General features: G+C 42.4%; 1 protein-coding gene and 1 long non-coding RNA gene across 2 annotated transcripts in view; both read right to left on the bottom strand.

The window, feature by feature from the left end:
* SORBS1 (sorbin and SH3 domain containing 1) overlaps nucleotides 1-1088 on the bottom strand; it is a 165005-nt gene extending 163917 nt beyond the window's left edge. The window contains exon 1 of the mRNA XM_040564017.1: nucleotides 975-1088. The gene's annotated coding sequence lies outside the window, so the exon portion shown is untranslated. The remainder of the gene's footprint in view (nucleotides 1-974) is intronic.
* Nucleotides 1089-16931: 15843 nt separating this feature from the next.
* The window catches only part of LOC121073236, a 42421-nt gene continuing 37848 nt past the window's right edge, over nucleotides 16932-21504 (bottom strand). The window contains exon 6 of the long non-coding RNA XR_005821580.1: nucleotides 16932-18378. This is a non-coding gene — a long non-coding RNA (uncharacterized LOC121073236). The remainder of the gene's footprint in view (nucleotides 18379-21504) is intronic.

The following is a 21504-nucleotide window of genomic DNA, read 5'->3' as shown; positions in this document are numbered from 1 at the left end:
GTTTCATTCCCAGCTCCTGTTTTACCCAAACTATGGCAAGTGCTGGGTTCCCGAGGTACCGTACCCTCAGCGTGTCACACACAGGGCAGCCCTCATGCGCTGCTGACTTGGTAATTGCATTATCCGCAGGCGCTGATGAATGAACAACTGTAATGCATACATCCTGGCTCGAGCTCTCCCGGGACAAGGAGATGCAACCTCCCCACGCCAGCCTCGCTCAGTTTGCTGAGTCCGAAGGCGCACGGAAAATGCCCGTGTGCATTGCCTTTAATTTTAAAAGCAGCCTTACGTTCTCCTCCCTCTTCCCACCGACAGAAAAATACCATTTCAATTCTCAAGCAGGGGAAAGTCCTTCCCAAACCTACTTCTCTGCACCCGTGATCTCTTTAACCTGCACATAACAACGCGTGAATCACAGCTCGCAAAACCCGCGGTGTAACGCCGACCACATACATCTACAGCCCTAAACACAGAGAGGCTGACACCCCCAGCAGAGTGGCCCTTTAAAGAACACCTAGTCCTTATGGGTATAAATAATCTCCGGAATAAAATGGAGCCAAAGACATTGCCAGCGCGGAGCCGGGGCAGCCACCGGCCGCCGCCGCCCCGGTCAGCCCGACACCCGGCGGTGCTTACCGGGCAGCCCAGGCGGCGGCTCCCCCGGTCCCGGCTCCCTCGGCCCCCGGTTCTCCCGGCTTGGCTCGGCCCGGCTCGGCCCGGCCCCGGCTGTCCCCGGCAGGCGGGGGCCGATGGGCGCCGCCTCCCCCCCCCCCCTCCGCCCCCCCGCGGCACCGAGCGGGCCCTGCCACAGCACCCGGGAGGGGGGGTGTCGGAAAATAAGAAATGAATTAAAATTTTAAAATGAAAATTGGGGAGGGGGGAGAGCCACCCGTGCGGCCCCAGCCCCTCGGCGACCTGTTGCCGGGGGGGGGGCAGCGGGGGTGCGGGTCTGGGGGTGATAGGAGCGGGCTTACCGGTGCTGGGCGAGGGGGGCTCCGGTGCATCCGCCGCTGGGTTTAGCGTGGGTTACACGGCAAGGAGGAGGGGGTGAAGGAAGGGCGAAGAGAGAACCAGTACATTGCTGAATGCTTCATCCGGAGAGGAAAAAAAAAATAAAAAATAAAATAGAGAGGGGAAATCCCTATCAGATCCCTGCCCATTCACCCTGCCTTCTGTGGGAGCAGTATTGCCATTTAGGCTTCGTTCATGCTCAGAGGCACGGCATCAGCCTAGGTGCTCTCCTAAAGTGAGGGCAAGGCAGCCGGTCCCGAGCAGAGTACATGCACACAACACCAAAATGAATCAATCCACGCTAGGTCTGATTGGAGCTCCTTTGTGTAAGGAGGAAACGCAGTGGACACGGAGGGAATTTCATCTTCCCCAGACTACCATGACATCTTGCGTCCCTTTCTCTCTTCTTGACAGTCACAATTCTGTTTTCTTTCTTTTTCTCCTTCAAAGTTCTTTTTACCTTTAATACGCTGAAAGCCATAGAAATCTATCTTGTCTCAACTTGATTGCTACCCATGGATCAAAAATATCCCCAAATAATTCAAAGCAATTGCCACAAGAAATGATGTAGACATCAATCTGTCCAGCTGAGAAAAGATCGAATGTATTTTGGCTACAATTGCCCGAAGATGCAAAGGAAGTTCAGCACCAAACTTTGCCCCATTCAGAAGCCCACTAACCTCTCAAGGACAGCTGGAAAAACCTCCTTAATTTCAGAGAGCTGAATCTGTACAAAAGGCAAGCTATCTGCCTTCCAGATGGGGACCGGAAGTTTGCCGCGACGAGCTGAGCAGCCCTCCGCTTCTCGCAATCCCCACGAGAGAGGGACGTGACCGCAATCGCAGAGCACAACGGCCAGCCAGGAAATCCCAAATCTGAAATCCAGCTTGGGCAGAAAATAACTTGCGGGGCAAGTGCTCGCCACACCTGTCCGCTTCTCTCTCGCCCAATGGGGAGAAGGGCGATAAAATTTGTGGCATCCTGCCAAAACCATTGAACCAACATAGGCGCGAAACCTCATGGTACTCGGGCTGAATATCATCAAGGAGAAAAACTAGTGAGATTTCATTCACTGATTCCCCCCTCTCCCCTGCAAAAGACTCCCTGCATTGTCAGGATAGCAGTCTGTGAGAATAATCCCAAGGCCTAGGGTTGACCTAACACCTGAAGTGCTTGTTTTCAATTTAGGGATTTGCTGATGTGCAAAATATGCGTGAATTTGCATGTGTATACATCTCCATACAAAAGAGGCAGAGCCCAAGAACAACATAAAGCCAGATAATTGTTGTAGCATTGATCTCTCTTGACCTGGTCAGGGTCTGTAAAGGTTATTTGCCTGCCTTGAAACAGTGCTTCTAAGGACCAGCTCAAGGACCTTCAATTTAAGTAGTAAGCTTGCTAGTTTGTCCCTGGACCTAGGAATGCCAATGCTGATCTAGAATAGAATGTCCTGTCACAGGCTTCTGCATGGGGAAGGCAGACAGGTGCTAAGCACGACAGGTCTTTATATCAGACAGATACATGAGGGGCACAAAGCGAAGCTGGCCATACCCTTCTACCTCATTAGCACCTATCAGTGCTAGAAGTCCTGGGCCTTGTGTCTGCACTGTCAGTGTACACTCCTACAATCCTTAGAAAGATTACACAGCTGCTTTATGGACCTTCTGCATCAGTACAAATGAGATGACAGCATCACAAGGCATGCATGAGTGATGGTCTTTCTTGCTTGGAACAAAGGAGACAGGTCTGTTAGGACTCAAGCTGAGCACTGACATCTGAGGAATGACCACCAAATGTCCTACCTCCAGCAGCAGGCTGCTGTAAGTCAAACCATGGACAAACTATGACTGCATACTTACATACACAACCCAATTTTCAAGACCTGTCAAGCTTTGCTGAACATCTACCTAAGTTAGAGCAGACAGCTTTCAAAAAATGCATCCCCAGAAAAACAAGCCTGCACCACTTAGTTCATATGGGTAAAAGACCACCAACATATACTCAGGCTATCTATGAGAAGCCAGCATTTCCTGCGTAACAGGAGAGGGCTTTGCACCTTACTGCTGTCAGCAGGTGAATTTACAGATGCCCATCTGCTAAGAGTTTTGGAAACTGCAAAAGCTTGTCTCCTGAAATGCCCCATCCTTGAACTCCACTCAAGAACAGGAAGCCTGCCTTCCTGCTTGTGCCCCTGCTGTATTAAAAACCTGTCATTGACTGTTATGTTACTAGCAGCTAGCCATTTCACTTCTAGGATGACACAGAGAGAAAAGAGCATGAACACAGGTACACATCAGGGCCAGTCAATTGTTAGGAAGTGAGCTCAGCCCTTCCCATGAGGTGCTGTGTGAGCAGAGGGAGTGAATCTTTCATCACAAAGCTACTGGTGAGAAGAGGCTACCCACTAGGTTTCTTCACAGAGTTTGAGTGTTTGAAGGTACTTAGCAGAGGCAGCGCAGTCTGAATGAATATTCCCCGTGATGATGTGCATCTTCAGCAAAACTGCCCCAGAGGGCAAGGACTGAGCTCTATTTTTCTCTTGAATGGTTTCTGTCTAGGACAAGTACAGGGAGGCTGCTCACACTGCTGATACTTCAGTTAAAGGCCTGTAAAAACATCTAATGGCCTTCACAGTGATACCAACTGACAGGCATCCATCCCTCTCTTTTAAGGGTTTGTCCTGTGTGCTAATTTAATGACTGTCCCACACTTGCAACCTTGAGACATTACCCAGGTGCTTTGGAATTTTAATGCTAATCTAAATACCCCCACAGAAACAAGATAAATGTAATGGCTAAATAGCTGCTATGAGAAAACAGAGATAAACGGATTACGGTGCAACACAGAAAAAAAAGCACTCAAAAGCAGATCAGAATCTTTCTTACTAGGAAGGCTTTGGCTTCACCACATTTGTTTTTTTCCCCTTTTAGACTGAAATTCTGAATTTTTGAACAAAAATATAAACACAAACATTCAACAGACAGCTGAGTGCATTTGAGTCCGCATTCAGGTTGCAGGAGCTGTGATACCTCCCTTGAATTTTTCTGTACTCTCACAAAAGATGCAACATCATTGTACCTTCTAAATGATAAATATTCAGATAAATATACAGTCACAAATACTCCAAAGTCATTGAAGTCTGTGAGACTTCTGTGATCATCTTCATGATGATGAGGATTTACCCGATTGACCATTACATTCCCCAGACTGTACCTCTAGATTATGTTGGAGGAGGCACCCATCAGGTCTTTGCGAAAACAGGCTCAGTGCTGCCAGGAAGTGCTGGGAGGGGAATGCCCTGAGTGGGAACTGGATGGGACACCGCTTGCCAGCACCTTGCTGGTGGTGATTGGAGAGGAAGAAAAATCCCTGCTTGACTCAAACCCATATACACTTTGCACAGCGGAATGCCATCCTATTTAAACATGAATCTTATTATTTAAAAATACAAACATATTTTTAAAACAAAATCTGTGACAGCACTGATCCCAAAGCATGACATTTCCATAGCTATTTTCTGAGCAAAAGTGCACCTCGAAGGTGAATTACCCCACTTAATAGACAGGAGCTTAGACAAGCGAATCAAGTGATGTAGCTAGGGTCAGCCTCTCATCTTCACAGCCTCAGTGCAGGTATACCAACACCAGGCCCCTCTTCGGGGTTCCCCTTCAACATCACACTGTTTGAACCAGACACAAAGTCATGCTTATTCTGTGAAGGCATCCAGACAGAACAACAGCAACATTTTCCAAAGGCAAAATCATAGAGTGTGGTGAAAGGGAAATTGTATTGAATTTTGCATTACTAACAAGGGATTTATGAGCATGCAGGCTATGTTTGTTCAATCAGAGTTGAAAAGAAAAACAGAATGATATGAAATATCCCTCTAATCCATGAACCCAGTGAACAGGATGGCCCTGGCTATTGTCTCAGTACATGTGGCTCGGGGTTCTTAATCCTTCAAATTATTGGCATGGTGCACTTGTTCTGTGACAGCTCTTTCAGACCTTTTCCCATCCCTATTGTTTTGTTTTCTGCTTGAGTAAATGGTAGAGCAAAAGTGAGACACATTTGTTTCTGCTGTCAGGATGAATGGGCCTGGATCATCATCACGCTGCTGTTTCTGTCGACCTTGTATCTTGGCTAAGGCACACGGGCTTCCATCAAAAAAGGAGTCCTCTCCCATTTAGTCTTGTATGAAAAGTGCAGGGTGGAAATGATGATGTGAACTACAAAGCTGCAGAGTGTGAGGGCCCAAATATAAAAGGCAAATTAAAAGGCAGAATCCACCTCATCTATATCATAGACCTCTGTCCACATCCGTGGTGAGCACAGGTAAGGTAATAATCTTGCCTCCATTTTTACAAATGGAGAAACTGAGGCAGAGTGGCAATACGACCGGGGCCAGCCAACAAAACAGTGGCAGAGCGGAGCAGTGATCCCAGTCTTTCTTAATGCTAATCTCATCTTGTATCCACTATGCAGCACTGCCTTGGTTTTGCATTCGAATCATTTCAAATTATTAAATCAGGATTACAGTGATTTATACCAATTTTTCACAGACTAACGAGGGGAGCTGCTCTCTGGAAAGGCTCACCTATGAGGTGATCTTGGACAACACAGGGATTTTGTGTCACAGTCTTCAACCCTGGTGGTCTGCAGCACTGGATATGGTAAATACTGCAGACTCCCAGCTGATATGGGAAGAGTAAAGATAGCATTGTCTTCTAGGAATGCTTATAAAAAAAGATTTGCACTTGTTCTATTAGCAGCCCTTATTTGTCCTTGAAAGACTCAGAATTACTTTAAAACCATTTTAGAGTCTCCAGAGAGTTCTGCTACCGTTATTCTTCAAAATATAAATGGAATCACTGTAAAGAAATATGGTTCTTGTTGGTATTGATAGGAAAAAGGGAAGAAAGCCACATTCTGTTTGTGCTTGCTCTGGAGCCTCACTGGAGAGAGAGGACAAAGATAACCTTGGCATCTGTTGTTATATTCTGAATCCCAGGAGGAATGAGGGCTCTCAGTGCTGGTTTAACACTTCTCTTGCTGGGAACTAGGTAAAGGGAACAAGCAGGCTCTGCCAACCGAGACAGTTTCTTCTGAACAGAGGGATAGTTGGATTTTCCTGCACTGGCTTCCACCATCACAGCCTACTCCTTTCTCTGCCTGGTAGACAGGGTGATATGGAGGATGACATACAGACTTATGTGTTCAGAGACCTTGCTCTGTTTCTAGCTTTGCTACCACTTCTGTGTGCAGCCTTGTACAAAACACTTCTCCCCCCTGTGGCATTGCCCCTTCATTTCGAACAAGGGCTGCCACGCATACCAGTTTCCACAGAGATGTTCCCTGTCTCTAATGCAGAAATTCAGAAAAGTTTGTATTCAGCTGAGTTGATTGCAGACCACATGTGCAAGAAATCCATGCTTCCTCAAAGGCAGTGTCTTGCTGTGCAGTTGTGACAGGGTGTGTGGGCGCATGTTTCTGCCTGGCATAATTAATCATTAAACCACTTCAACAAATGATTCTTCTCTGGCAGGCTGTGCAGGACCATTTCTATATATGAATATATATACACATGTACACACACAAAATACAAAGCCATCTTTGTTAGTTTAACACAGCTCGTTATTTTAACAGGTAATATTGTATTCCCTGATAAGATACAGATAAAGCTTAGAATAAGGTTTTCCATATAAACGGTAATCGTTTATGAACCTGAAGTGCTTTCCATAAATGCATTATAATGGTTACTTCAGCTTGTTGTGAAGAATAGTTCTGACAACAGACCAGAATGTTTGCGAGCAAGTAACAATAAATAGCATTAAAAGAGCACAAAGAAAGCCCAAGTGCATTTCAGGATTTGGTTTGAGGAAATCTAAACATATTTTTCTTTAACTGATATGTTCTCATCTCCGTTCAAAATCCATAGGGAAATCCAGTCCTCAAGAATGATAAGATCTAAACTAGGGAACAACTACATTCACCAGTTAGAAGACTTCCCCCCCCTCTCTCTAAAGGTAGCAACATAATTTTTCTAGCTAGAAACTAAAGCTGGGCAATACATCAAGTGTGCCAGATCTCAGAAGTCAATAGTGAGGAAACTGCAAAACAATCAATAAGACTGTGCAATGTCCATGACTACCTGTAAAAATAACTTCCTCAGATTGGCTGTGTTTCCTGTGATCTTCCTTTCCAGGATTTCATATTATTCCTACCTTAAAAGAACAGGAATAGTCTGTGTCTCAGGACAATTTCTTCCCTTCCATTCGAGGAAGAACTGGGAGGCCTCTTCTGCCCCTTCTTGCTCCATCCACCCTGGGAAAGAGAGTGAATAAATAAATAAATAAAAGAAGCTGAGCTGTGTTTTTTAGGGCAGATTTGAAAAGTGAAATTGCTGAAAGAACATAGGTTTAGAAACAGATTCAGTTGATGGCATGGACAAATTGATGAGCAAAAGTACAGGCGATGATAGATTTTATCCTTCATTCAGAACCATTTAAGGCTGTTTGCTTTGGATAAAATACCAATCCAGATTCTGCAGCCTAATTTTTCATTATAAATGCAAATTAAACTGAACAGATCTGGAAAAGATCTGTTATTTCCTTTAGGATTTCTGCATCTTTGCATTTCTTTATACCTGTTCTTAACCCAAATGTAAGAACAGAAACAACTCAAGAGATGTGCTGAATCTAGACGTCTTTGGAAATGAATAAGGCAAGAGAGCCCAGGCTTGTGATATTTTAGACCAAGGCCCATCCCCAGAGCCCCAACCTGTTGATTCTCACTCAGTAGCACTGACTGCCAGGCTTACTCCTCACTACTGCCACTTGAAAACTGAAGTCTTAAACGCAGTTTGGGAGAGTAGCAAAGTAGTCTCTGCTAGGAGTTAATTTGTTTTCTCACTGTATTTCTGTCAGCAATGAGGGAATCTTTCTCCATTCACAGCAAACCTAAAACATTTGCAGTGTGAAGGAATTGAGCATAGCAACATTATACAGACTGGAAAACCTGAAATAAAGCTAAGGTTAAGAAAAAATAGTGTTAGAAAAACAAAACAAAACAAAACAAAAAAAAACCAGATTCCTTCATCACTCCTTAATCATGGAAATTTAAGCTTGTATATAATATTACATCTAAATTCAGATCTATCTTGCGTAAAGAATCATAATAAATAATGGTAAACTTATCTCTCAGAATTTGAAGCAATAATAATAATCATCATCATAATCCTGCTTTCCATTAAAGGCTCTAAAGGCATTTTGGGGTCATCAGCAAGGTAATTTTCACAGCCCTGCCATTAGACAGACAGATTTTTATTTTTTTTTCAAATTTCTTTTCCATCAAAGAATGAAGTAATATGGTGTGAGTGCTCCCTCTCACCTCCTTACAACTTAGGCTAAAAAGAGTCACTACCTGCAAAGCCTCACTCAAAAGCCCAGCTCAAAACATGCTCTGGGAGACTTGTTTCCAGCTGCAGAGCCCTTTTCCACTCCCAACCTCCCAAAATAGTCCTTTTCCTGCCTGGGCAGCCTCTTACCCTAATGAGTGGACATTTAGCATGAAACCTGTACAATGCCAAGGCCAGGGTGAAGGAGTAACTCCAGCTCCTTGTCCTTCGACAAACCTCCCTGGTACTGGGCTGCTAAAGCCTGCTGAGCCCCATCCCGTCATGGGGAGCCCGCTTCCAGCACCTGGTTCGGTGCCAGGCCTTTGTATCCTTCACAGCTGATTTAAGCGTAATGCCTTGTTGACTCATCCATTTTCTCTTTTAATTCCTAAATCTATCTGTTATATACATTCTACAAATCATCTCTTCCAAGTAGTCACCATCCCTCTGAGGTAAATTAAGTGTTATCCACAAGCCTCAGGCATGGGCCTGCCACCTAGCAGCTGACTGACCAAGTAGCTTGAGCTGGGATACCGGTACTGGAGTCCTAGGAGTGACCGGAGTACATGAGGTACACCTCACGCATACAGAGCCCACATCCTGCTCTGCTGCCCCTTTATAGGGCGGTTAATTCTGACTGAGGGGCAAAAAGGAAAACTGTGGGCAGCAATGTTTTAGGTTCTCACAAGCAGTCAAGCAAAACTCTGAGTCCTCACGTTTGTGTTCTGCTACACAGTTTATGTCTGTCTCCATCTCAGGCTTAAAACTGATGAGTGAGAAGTACACTCTATATACAGAGAAAGAAGTACACTCTGTATACAGAATCCCTGATGCTCTGAAATATTTAGATAATTTCATGTCATTGTGCTAGCATTTGTTTGAAATAAACATATACAAATTATGGAGAATTACTTAAAGACATACCCTGAGTCACTGGGCTTTCACTGTCACTGGTTTACTGAATAAACCTCTCCACTCTGGGAGTGTCAGTGGTTTATACTGTGCACACAAAGGATCAAAGAGCCTCACCTTTATGACATGCATCTTATAAGCATATAGAAATACTTCTGCTATTTAATTTGGGATACCCTTAATGACAAAGCTGGGAGTCACCTTTCCTCTGTAGCTTTCAAGCAGTTTCAGACAAAGCAAAGCTCATTATTTCTGAGACGCAGAAAATTAAACGACTGGCACACAGTCTAAAATCAAGCCAGGGATCTGGGACAGAAACCCTGCTGTTCTGAGTCCCAGTCTAAGGTCCTGTGCACAAATCCTTCCTCAGTGGACACTGCCTGCAAGGCATGATCCTTTCTGTTAACTCAAATTGAGACAGCTTTTGTATTCCAGAACAGAAATCTGTTCTTTCATACCTCTGAATTACCCTCAAAATTTCCATCATTATCTGCAAGCCATTAGTATAATCTCACTTTTATTTCACAGTCCCAGCACTTCCATTAGTTACGAGCCTATCTGTATGAAAGCTTTTGTCTGAGAGCTGTTATCAAGACAAACCTTATCTATGATAAATAAAACTGTATTTTTTTTTTAAAGCAGGTAACATAATGCAGTGGAAGGAGGGAAATGTAGAGCTTCCACCTAAGGATTATGGATATGAAACCACACTGGGTTAAACAGTGACAGGTATTGTTACTACTGGAGTATTTCAGTGATGTGTTTGGATTATTGCCTTTGTGCTCAGACTGTTGCAAGACCATTCCTACCAAACAAGCATTCTCCTTATTCAGCTGGCCCCTTGCTTGACTGACCCTGATGGGACAGACAAAGGCAAACACACCAAGTACCTTTTAGCACACATACTCCCGAAGTGACTGCAGGATAACAACATTGGGGACTGCTGGGCAAAGCCTGGGGGTGCTGATTTAGATGCTGGACTACAATGATGAATCTCAAGTGCCAAGGCAGTCTGATTGCCATTATTGCCCAGAAGCTTGGGGACAGATTTTTGTCCTCTGCATATTAACTAAGTGAATATATGCAAATGCAACAAACATTAAAACCATCAGTCATATAGCTTAACTTAATAAATATATGCAGATATGGCATCAGGACCACTCATGCCATACTGGCTGTGGCAACCATTTTAAGTACATAGCCACATGTCAGTTTATAGCGCTGTGTCCAGAGAGCGTACCATTGTTTTTTCTTTATTTCTTTTTATTTACGAGAGCTTTATTGTGATTGCTATAAGGACACAGTCACTAGCAATTTTGATAGTCAGGCACAGCCACAATCTAAGGTATGGAAAAATATAAGCCTGCAAGATACATTCTTATGCGAAAACCTATGCAAGTATGTAGGTACATATGTATATTCTCATGCCCAAGGCACACAATACATTATGTAAAAATCATTATCCTTTGTGAACATTGTCTTCTGGTGATGCTTGAAGCTACACAGATTAAAGAAATTGCTCTTCCTTCCACTGAACATTTAATTTGCCTGAATGTTGGCTGTTATGATAAACAGATTGTAATAAATGTGGTCTTGGAAAATTTAATCCATTTCTCTGTTATTTCATTGCAGCTTAAGTCTGTAAAAGGTGCTCAGTGGCTAAGGACAATTAACTGCATATAATAGAGAAAGTCTATTACCAGCTTACTAATGCTTCAAAACAATATAAAGATACACATCCCTTCGTGAGTTGGGTACATCCATGGAGTCATGCTATGCCTTCACTGACCAGGTAAAAATGGTCTTTGTCTGGAGGACAAAAGTGCAATAGAGACTACTGCAGTAGAATCAGAAACAGTTCACACCATATGTGGTTTGCAGAAAATATCAGATGTTAACATAATTTGAACGCACTTTTCATGTAAATAGAAGTTGCTAGACTAGATGGTAATTGTCTTCTGTCAATGACACAAACCCTGCTGCAGGTGTTAGGGGATTAAACTTCAAAGATTTTCAGAAAAAAAATGTGATGGAAAAAAGATCGCCTTGGAAAGAAGAATGGTGAACTGATGGCTACTCTAGAGATCATCTTTCAATCTCAAGGTACAACTCCTGCCACTGATGCCAGCATTTTTGATGGAGCAATATGTTGAACATGTTGAAACCTGATGCTAGCAACACACTTAATGACTATGCTATGAAATGTTTTCTGTCATACCTTTGAGTCGCAGCAGCAGGATTGTAGGCTGAGCTGTTTGTGCTGCCAAAAGTCTCAAGACTCAGACTAGAAGTAGAAAAGGAGAAGTCCAGAGGTTTTCCAAACCTCTGACAGAAAGCTAGCCATACTTTTATCAACAGTGAAGGAAAAAAAAAAATCTGTAGAAAGCAAAGGTATAATTACTGCAAGTGACCAAGCTGTGGGGTCACCTGCAGTGACTCCACATGTTTTAAGGCCTGCCTTTCCTTCTACTAGCATGAGGAAGCAGACACCAGAGTGACACTGCATATGTCTGGCTGCACTGGAGCTCTCACGCATAGCTGGGGCAGAGAAGGCAGCCGGCACAACAGTGTCCATACAAACAGGCCAGGTACCTGAGGTGTAGAAAGGTCTTGGGATGCTCAGTCAAGACATGTTTTTTTCACCTGGACCAAGCAAGTCAAGGGCTATACCAGTGTGCCATGGCAAAACTGACTGCAGCACAGCTGCCTTTGCTTGAAGAAGGAAAAAGAACACATCAGAGACATGGAAGGCAGAACAGGAGTGAACTGTGCTTTCAGATCACTGTGTTGGGTTTGTCTTCAACAAAATCAACAGATGATGCAATTCAGTCTTTGGCGGAGACCTCGTGACTTTGCTGAACCCATCCCATCAGCCTCAATGAGGCCCCGAAGCAGGGCAGTGCTCTGGAACTGCTTGCACTGGGCAAAGCTGCTCTGGCGCAACACAGTATGCGAGCTACATGCTGAACAGGTGACTGGTGGGTTTATGCACATCATTCCTGCACCTGAGTTTCCTTCATCTCAGAATATGGTTGGATTGGGACCACACTGAGAAAGGCCCCTCCACAAGTAAGAGTTTGACAACACTGACTTGCAATGCCCCAGGGGCCCCGAGGGGGCATGCAAAGCAGGCACTGATGGTTGGGAAAGCCTTTATTGCTTCCTTATTCATTTTATGCTGCACGCTTCTGCAAATTCCTTTTTCTGTCTTTTCTAAATGTTTATAAGTCTGTGTATATTCATGAAACACAATGATATCTTCTTACACATGCACCAATCTGGGTTATTACTATTAGGAAAGAGAAAGAGAAGACAACATTTCAAAATAATAATTATATAGAGAATTGCATTGATGACATGCCACATGATACATTAATTCTAATATTTTTATATAAGCTTAATCCACTAAAATTCATTACTTTGGTTTCAGGAACACTTAGACTGGAATATAGACATACGAAAATAAAAAGTAAGTGGGATGTGGTAGCAGAATAAACAGTCAGTACTAGGAAAATACTAGGGCTCAGATTTCAGGCAAGCCACCACTGGCAACATAAAAAGGTTTAGCAAAAACTTCATATTTTAATGTCTTTACTAGCTGTCATCTTAAAATGGTCACAAACTTCAGGCTTCATCATGAAACACAGAACTCTTCATAATTTTTTGTTGCTGTTGCTATTTTTGTGATTAGACAGAGTAGTAGAGGGGCATATAAAACCCAGTGTCACTTTGAATCTTGCTAAAATCTTGACCTGTGACATTCATCAACAGTTAAGTTCTGCTACTTAAATATTTGCTGTATTTTTTTTATATTTCTTTTTATATTTTAATCTTTTTATATTTTTTATATTTTTATATTTATATATATATATTTTTATATTTTTTAAATCTTTTTATATTTTAATCTTTTTATATTTTTTATATTTCTGCTACTTAAATATTTGCTGTATGAAAAAAAATATATATATATTTCTTTTATAGCTACATCACCACATTTTGTTTTTATTTTATTTTATTGTTGTTCTCTCTTTGTTGCAGCAGCAAGGCATGAACCCAGAAGAACCATACGACTAAGCAACTCAGATGCTGGAACTAACTGAACATCTCAAAGCAGCTAAACATTACTTATACACAACCTGGAATGTGTAGACAGATTTACATCACCTACGTGAAGCATACTTTATTCAAAGAACAAAAGACCAAATCCTGCCTTGTGAAACTCCTCTTAAACTGATAAGGTTCACTTCAAGCTGGCCACACATTAAAATAGATTCCTGGGAATATACTATCAGCAGAGATCTGACCTGATCTCCCTTTAAAATAGATCACTATGTAATCAGTTTATGTGCAAAACTAAGAGTCAGAGTTCCCCCTTTCCCTCTGACTGTAAAAAGCTGCTCTGTATCATATTATCAGTTCCTTTTGACTTCTCAGCCTCCGGAGGTTGTGCCTGTGTGTGGTCTGCTCACCCTGGGAAGTATGACCAGCAACTCACGTCTGTCTGCCACATTTGCCCAACAGCCATGCGTGGCCCAAAGTTCGTGCTGCAGAAAAATGCACACATGGCAATGATTAATGGGGACTGGGAAATAAATGAACTGCCCAAGTCACAGGAGAGCTTTGGAAGGGGCACAGAATGGAGGAGAACAAAGCATCCCTCCCCAGTTTGATCATGTGTTCACACCAACTGTAAGAGTGAAGAAAGAGATAGCGTCTACTCCTAGAAGTAAGAGAAAACAGATTAGCTTATTATGACCAGGATTTATAATACAATAAAAATGAAGAATATCATATCTGGAAAGGTCATCATAAAAGCATCTGCTTCATGGCAGTTCTGAAACTGACAGCAGGGCTACTAGATTAGAGAGATTAAGGCAGTATTTGATAAAGAAATACGGGGAGATTAGGAAAAATGGCATCCCTTATGCTAACCCACAGAGCTCTGTGATGTAATGTTTCAGAATGTATTTTTCATATAAAAATATCCACAAATTGTTCACAAGATACCTGTGCAAGGACACAGAGATGTGCGCAGAAATACATGCCACATGAGGCTGGGGATCAGCAGTGTCCACATCTTGTTGAATGTAGTCTTCTTCCTCCTGCCACGTCCTTATGCCGTGTATCACCTAGTGTTATATTTATGTGTGTGTGTAGATGAGGAAAAGATGAGTTTTCACAGCTGCTAAGTTTGCTTGCTATGCCCAGCCCAGCCCCACAAGGCAGCCATCCCACCCACATAAACATGGGAACTGGAAGGCAGCGCTCAGCCCTATTCCTTTTACTCCAAAGACCATTAAGTACTGCTGGCCAGTCTCTGGGCACCCTAAAAACAGAAGGAAGTATTCTTGAAATCTCTCTCCCTTCTTATGTCTGACCAGACCAAGTATGAAATACTGTGTATGATTTTCTTTTCCTGCCTGAAAATCTCTATATATAATACATGGATAAGTAATATATATATCACAGGCAAGCTTCTCCACACATCACAGCCAACAGCGCCTCACTGTCTCTGCTAGCGGCTGTGATAAGGATGATGAGGCCATCCAGTTTCAGAGTTTCCGTGCATTTCACCTGCCTTGTGCAGCTTTCTTCATGCTCAGTTGGGAGAGGTTTTGAGACATCTGGCCATGTGCATCACTTCAGGTGGGGAAGATGATAGGATATTATAATAAATAAATAATTAATTAATTAAAAAAAAAAACAACAGTCAAAGGAAATGGCAGAAGTTATGTCTGCTTTCTATTTTTTTTTTCTACTAATATTTTCAGTCAGCTGTTTGTTTTTAGCTCCTTGTCTACTTTGACATATTCAAACAGTTGTGGTAGTCAATGGTATTTATATTTATCAGTTTTTGCAGTAAAGGGCAAAGGCTGTTCCTTTTCAATTTAGACATTATTCACTGTCTCTCAGCCAGGACGGATTGCAATCACTCCAGTGAAATACGCTTTAGTAAAAGACCACTCTGAAATTACAACTAATGGAGAACAGTGCTGCACAGGGTTGATATTTTCATTAGTTTGAGTGCTACCTCCTTCTCCGTGTGACAGCACTGCTTCCACACCGACTGAAATGGCTCGAGAGGACAGTGCCTAGATATAAGCATGGGACAGGGCATCCTTAGAAAAGAGACTCCCCAGCCTGGAACCCAGCAGTGTCCCCTGACATTGGCAGGACAGTAGCTCCTGATGGGGCACAGGGTGAGTCTGGTCTGAATGGCAAGGGAGTGGGCTGAGGGACAGAGTTAAAAGTGGGATGTTCTGGGTAGCAGGGCAAAACGGGCTTTCAAAAGCTGGATTGCAGTGGAAATAGTTGTATTTACTTACGGACTTGTATGAAGTGTGGAGCTCTGGAGAGGTAATTTAAAACAAAACTCAAACATTATTTTTGAAGAGATTATCCTATAAAGCATGAATTAGTATTACTTGACATCTCTCATCCAAGTACCACCTGTATTGCACTTATTAGTTAAATCCAAAGTACAATGCCATAGAAACTATTAAGCAGGACAGTGCATAGAACAGCTGTACATATTCCATAGTTGTTTATATACTCTCTGGTCACTGCTTGGGTAATAAAACACTCATACTGTACTCTCTGGTTCTGTGGCATGAGCAGAGCTCCTTTAGTGAATTATGACATTGTATTAATTCATTCCAGGTCTAGCTATTAGCCAGCACAGCAACAGCTCCATTTCCATGTTCTGAGGTTTGCACATATATTAAATCATTGTGGCAGCACGGGAATTTATGTGAGCAGTTCCTCATACACTTACAAATTCATACACCTATCAAAGGCTGTCTTGTTTTGCACCTCACTTCAGCCACCACCTGCAAAAAGCTTGCTGAAGTTTCAGGATCTGACATGTTCATCGGATGAAGTTATGCAGCAAGAGAGAGCCAGTGGCACCAAAGATTTGCAGGACCTCTTGGAGAAATGTTTAACATGGAAACTCTTATTGTTACATTCTTGTTCCCCCTCTACATTCCCAAGCACATTCAGCACACTCATATACTGAAATCAGAGTTATAGTAATCTATACATTTTGACTGTTCCCACATTTTAAGGCATTCACCATGTCCCAGTTACAAATGGCATGGTAGTTTCAGGCAAGCAGAGGTACACAGCATGTATTCAGCATATTCAGTTGATACACAGAGGAAAGAAATCCCTTCTGGCCCTAAGCTGTGCAGAACAAAAGGGACAGGACAGGATTTTCAGCAAAGTTCAAGGAGTTGGACACCCAAATCTCATTAAAAATGGCTAAGTGACTTCATCTTTTTTTAAAAAAATACTAGCTGCAATTATTCAAAGAACACATCAGTTAATATATTTGGATGTCACGATTCTGGTTTATAAAAATAGGAGCCTAAATTAAGCTCCTAAACCCATACTAAGGCATTGAGGTAAGCTTCTTGGTTTGCAAAAGTGCTGAATACCAGCCACTCCCACTGACTCACAGAGTGCACTCAGCACCTTGCTAGAAAATCAGGCTCAAATTAGAGCACTGAGATGAAACTATTAATCAGCAGAGTCGCAAACCAAAAACAGCTCATCAGGGGAAGCAAGGAATAGAGAAAAAAGGGGACTACAGGGAAGACTAAAGAGATTGCTTTGCAAAGGCAGCTTGAGTTTGTTCCAGGAGAATTTCCTTCAGAAGTTTGACATTATTAGAATATGTAACATGAAACAGTTCCACAAAAAGCAGTCCTTTGCTTGAGTCTGCTAGGACAACAATAACACCAGTTTCACATAATGCACCAGGCATCCCCAGAGACTTGCACTAAATCATGTTGACAAGAAAATCAAGACAGAAACCATGCAGGAGAGCTTTGAGAAATAAATCAAAAAGGCTAAGCTGATTCTGCACCATGGATCTGTGCATATATAAACCATCTTCCACCAAAATCATCTCAGACTGATGCTATGGCATATAAAAATGTAGAAGGCAGGACAACGGCAATGAAGAGATTACATGTCATACAAGGCTATGAAAAATAAATAATCCTCAGCTAGCAGCTCAGGAATTCTGTCCTGACTATGTCCATCTACTATTGCTTCAGCAGTGGCAGGATTGGGCCCTTGTTATTGAATATAGCATGTTTCTCTGAAATGTTTAACTACCATGAGTTGATTTTATACCTGCTAGATACAGGCTCTCCCATATTATTTATCTTCTGATGAATATAACAAGTTTTCTTTACATAGATTCAAGTGCTTCCCACTTACATACATTCCTAGATTGCCTTAATATAGTTCTATAAAAAGGTAAATGTTTGGCCTCTTTCCAGAGAGGCATGGCAGCCATAAAGCTCTTCTAACTTGTCCCTTGAGAATTCTCCAGGACAGAGGAGACACAGGACAAATCTACCAGAAGAATCTCTGACACACTGTGTCCTCTTCTCAGCCACCTGCGCTGGGGGCTTATGCATGTCCCAAAAGTGTCAAAGCTCTGGTGAGCCCTGGGACACAACTGCACCCTGAGAGCTATGAAAGACAAGAAAATTCAGAACGGCTTCAAGGCTACACTAAATTAGACGGAGGCTTGTCTAGATTTAATGATAGTGAGTGTTATGTCACCACGGTCCTTCCAGTCTTTGGCTTGATCAGTGATTCTGGCCTACATACCTCGGTAGATATGTCTTCCTCTGTAATTATATTTGATACAATCTTGTTTTGACAAATATGCACTCCAAACATATTATTATTTCTCAATATATTTTTCACAATGCTCTACTTGATCTATTTTGCACCTCTTATTCATTACTTTAGGCAGTTCCCACCCCAGACTCTTTGCACTCCATGTTCCCAAGACAAGAAAGAAATACGGTGACTAAGGGGAAAATGTGTACAAGAAGGTGGTGTGAATAACAAAGATGGGTGTGCTTCCATAAATCAGCAGTCACCATGGTCACAGATGGCCTCCAGCTTCAAGACTACCGGGTGACGGTGATTTGTAGGCAGTGCAGCAAAGAAAGGCCTTGAGGAGGCTTGTGAAGGACAGCTGGGGAGTGGCTGAAGTTCGGTGAAGGAGTCCCTCCCATTGTAAGAAAAGGTGCCTGAGCAGAAAAAAGAAGTCAAACAAGGAGATAAATAACAATGGTACAAAGCAGAGACACAAGAATTTGAGTGTAATTGCATTAAACAGTAGGTGAAATTTTAGCTATGAAAAAGAAATTGCTTCTCTGGCTTTGTTATATGTACCAAAACTGATATTTTTGTAGTAAAATGTGATTTTTATTTTGTTTTCAGACGTCTGGCTTATCCCATCTTAACAAGCATGTTGGTTGTTGTCTTTTTTCTTTTTCTTGGAGAAATAATGAACACCCATGTTCTGAAAATTGTAACAACTTCCACTGGAAGAGTAGTGAAAGCTGTGTATATTAATATAGTGTTAAGAAACCAGGTGCATGAGAAATCAATCTGATACAATATAATTTAATACTTGGTACTTGGTACTTAACCAGATAGTATCTTTCACTAATACCACGTTTGGGTATGGGTAGTGCTTACCAAATCCCAGCTAGTAGTTATGTTACTACTAAAATCCTTTGGAGCAAGTTTTGTAGACAAAGATAATATCTCTTCCTAAAGTAACTGATACAACTGAGAAAAAACAGACAAGTTTCTGGTAATGTCTGCTTCCTAAGTCTTTGGCAGAAACACTCCATCATTCGCAGTGGATTTACCTTTCCTGACCCTCTGACTCAAACCTTTGACTATGCCATTCAACTCATTACCAATATAACTACAGAGAATAATAATGTCCTGGGTGAGACACAGACATGTTTAGACTACTTACTTTACTTCTGTAATACGTGTGTTCACTGAAAAGGTTTGTTCCAAAGGACCTACTGGCTAAGAAGCCAAAATCTGACGTTTCCAATAAGCACCGTTCTAGGACAAATTTCCAAGGCTGGATCCCAGCCCGCTGAAGGCCTGCCAGACAGACACCATGCCTTTCATCTGCCTCTGGGAGTGATCAAGAGGAGGGAGCCCCATTCAAGTATCATTGGAATGTAGCAAACTGTCACCCAATTTCTCTCTGCATCAATAGAGAAAGGAGGCAAAATCCTATTCACTGATTTCCTTAGATTTCTAGGCAGGTGGAGAGTAATTTCACACCATCCTTACTGCCATGTATTGAGGATAAGAATCCAAGCATAAAACACCACAGCTTTAGGAGCCACTCACTGGCTCATTTCAGCGTAACACTAACCTACAGAACCAGCTTATTCTTTGCAAGACAAAAATTCTGCTTCTGGGCATGTATCTGACTCCTGAAAGTGACGCTTTACAGCTTGAGCAGCGTGCTGCTCTTCAAAGAGAAACTTCAAACAAGCCAACTGTGCTTGAAATATATCCACGGTACACCGTTACCTTAAAAAAATAAAAATCAAAGAAGAGAAAGAGTGCCTCGGTAGAAGTGACTCTTCCAGTAGCAGGTATCTGACATTGCTAGTTAATGACCAGCTCTGACTTTAGCACTTGTAAGGAGGAAGACGAGTGGGAGGAAACAGGAGCTCCTTGGGGTTTGCCAACCCACACACTCCTCTCCCGCATTCAGGGCGCATTGTACGGAGAAGGAGGTTCCTGCTCCGTTCGGTGTGTCCAAACTCCTGCTGAGCACATCACCGATCTGCATAAGGCTCACACACAAGCTGGAACCAGGCCAGAACTGGTAACGCAATCCATGTACCCATGGAGTAAATCTAAATTTTAACTGCTATGTCCCCTCCCTCAGCTATTTTGAGTTTGGGTCAGATGGGAGTTTGGACATGGCTAATACTTTTTCCAGTTGTAGATTACAAGGTGCTACAAAATCCAGGATTCATTTGAGGGCAACTTTCTCTTCCTGGAACCAAAAAGCAGCTAAAGTCACGGCTCGCCAGATCTACAAAATCCTGATCTGAATCTTGCCTAAAGCTTCCACACCTCAAATGCCACCTTCTTGCTCTACCCCCGAGAAAAGAGAGGAAAACAAAGGCATCTAAAACAACAAGAAGTCTTGGCAAATCAGTCCTGTTACTTTATGAAAAGGCCAGGACATAGTTGTGGAGGTTGTGTTTATCCAAAGTATTTTTGGTTTTTTTTCATGCCACAAAGTGATCAGAATTTTCGTAAGCTTGCTTTACTTGCATTTAAGGGAAGCTTTTGACATTTCTACTTGACAGAACTATCATGCTTTCGTGTGTCATATTACTTTCTTTTTTTTTATTACTACTTGATATTCTGCTAAAAGAGAAACATTTATTAAGGGACTTTATTGGGACTGAAGTAAGGGAAGACTGAGGTTCTGTTGAGACCCTGTGTAGTCAGCACTTGTGTGGTCGTCAGAACAATCAAAGACTCTTTGGAGCCTGGGGGAACGTACATTATTTGCTCCCTCCTGTTTCAGTGAGGGGAGATTTTGCAGGTCCTGGGAGCCTGAAAGTCCAAGTCCATCTATTTTCTCTGCCCCCTTTGCTAACTCACATGGTGTTCATGAGCTTAAGTAATAACAACCTCAAGAATCCCAAGGGAAAAGCTCTAACAGTAAGTGCTCACTTTTTCCTCCCTGTAGTAGAAACAGCAATATAGTTGCCAAGTAACTGATAGCGTCTTAATTGCTTTTATATAAATGCCATGTTCCATCTGTTTTCTTTCCCCTTTCTTTTTTTTCTGATTTCCTTCTGTCCCAAAAGGTATGTCTGCTTTCCTCCACTGACTGGTTTCCTTATACCAGCTCTTTCACAGAGCTTCTCTCCGTAACAGCACTTCCTTTATTCTGACAGAAACTATTCTGTATCTACCTGCAGACTCTCCCAAAGGAAATACTCTTGCGCTCTGTTCTGTGTGATTGCCATTCCTGTAAAAATGAGATCTGTGCAATCTGGATGCATTCACATTTCTGACAAACATTTTCTACATTCTCTTCCTGTTGCGTCCAGGCATCCATGAAGCACTCGGCACAGAGGGGTTGCTTTTCTCTTTTCCTTTTCCTTTTTTTTTTTTTTTAAACATCATCAGAGAGCTCTTTTTGCTTTAGAAGGAGAGGGTAATAGGTTCCACATGGTGCAGGGTCAAGCACACAAGGTGCGAGTGATCTATCACACGTAGGCTTCTCTTTGTGTTCTGTTATCAGATCTTTCTCTTTCAGAAGTTGTCAGTGCTGTAGATCCCTGTTATCCAAATACAAACACAGG

The sequence above is a fragment of the Cygnus olor genome, chromosome 7 (genome assembly GCF_009769625.2).
Source record: "Cygnus olor isolate bCygOlo1 chromosome 7, bCygOlo1.pri.v2, whole genome shotgun sequence".
Classification (NCBI taxonomy): Eukaryota; Metazoa; Chordata; class Aves; order Anseriformes; family Anatidae; genus Cygnus; species Cygnus olor.
The sequence above is the reverse complement of the archived record's forward strand: the minus strand, read 5'-3'. Positions and strand labels throughout refer to the sequence as shown.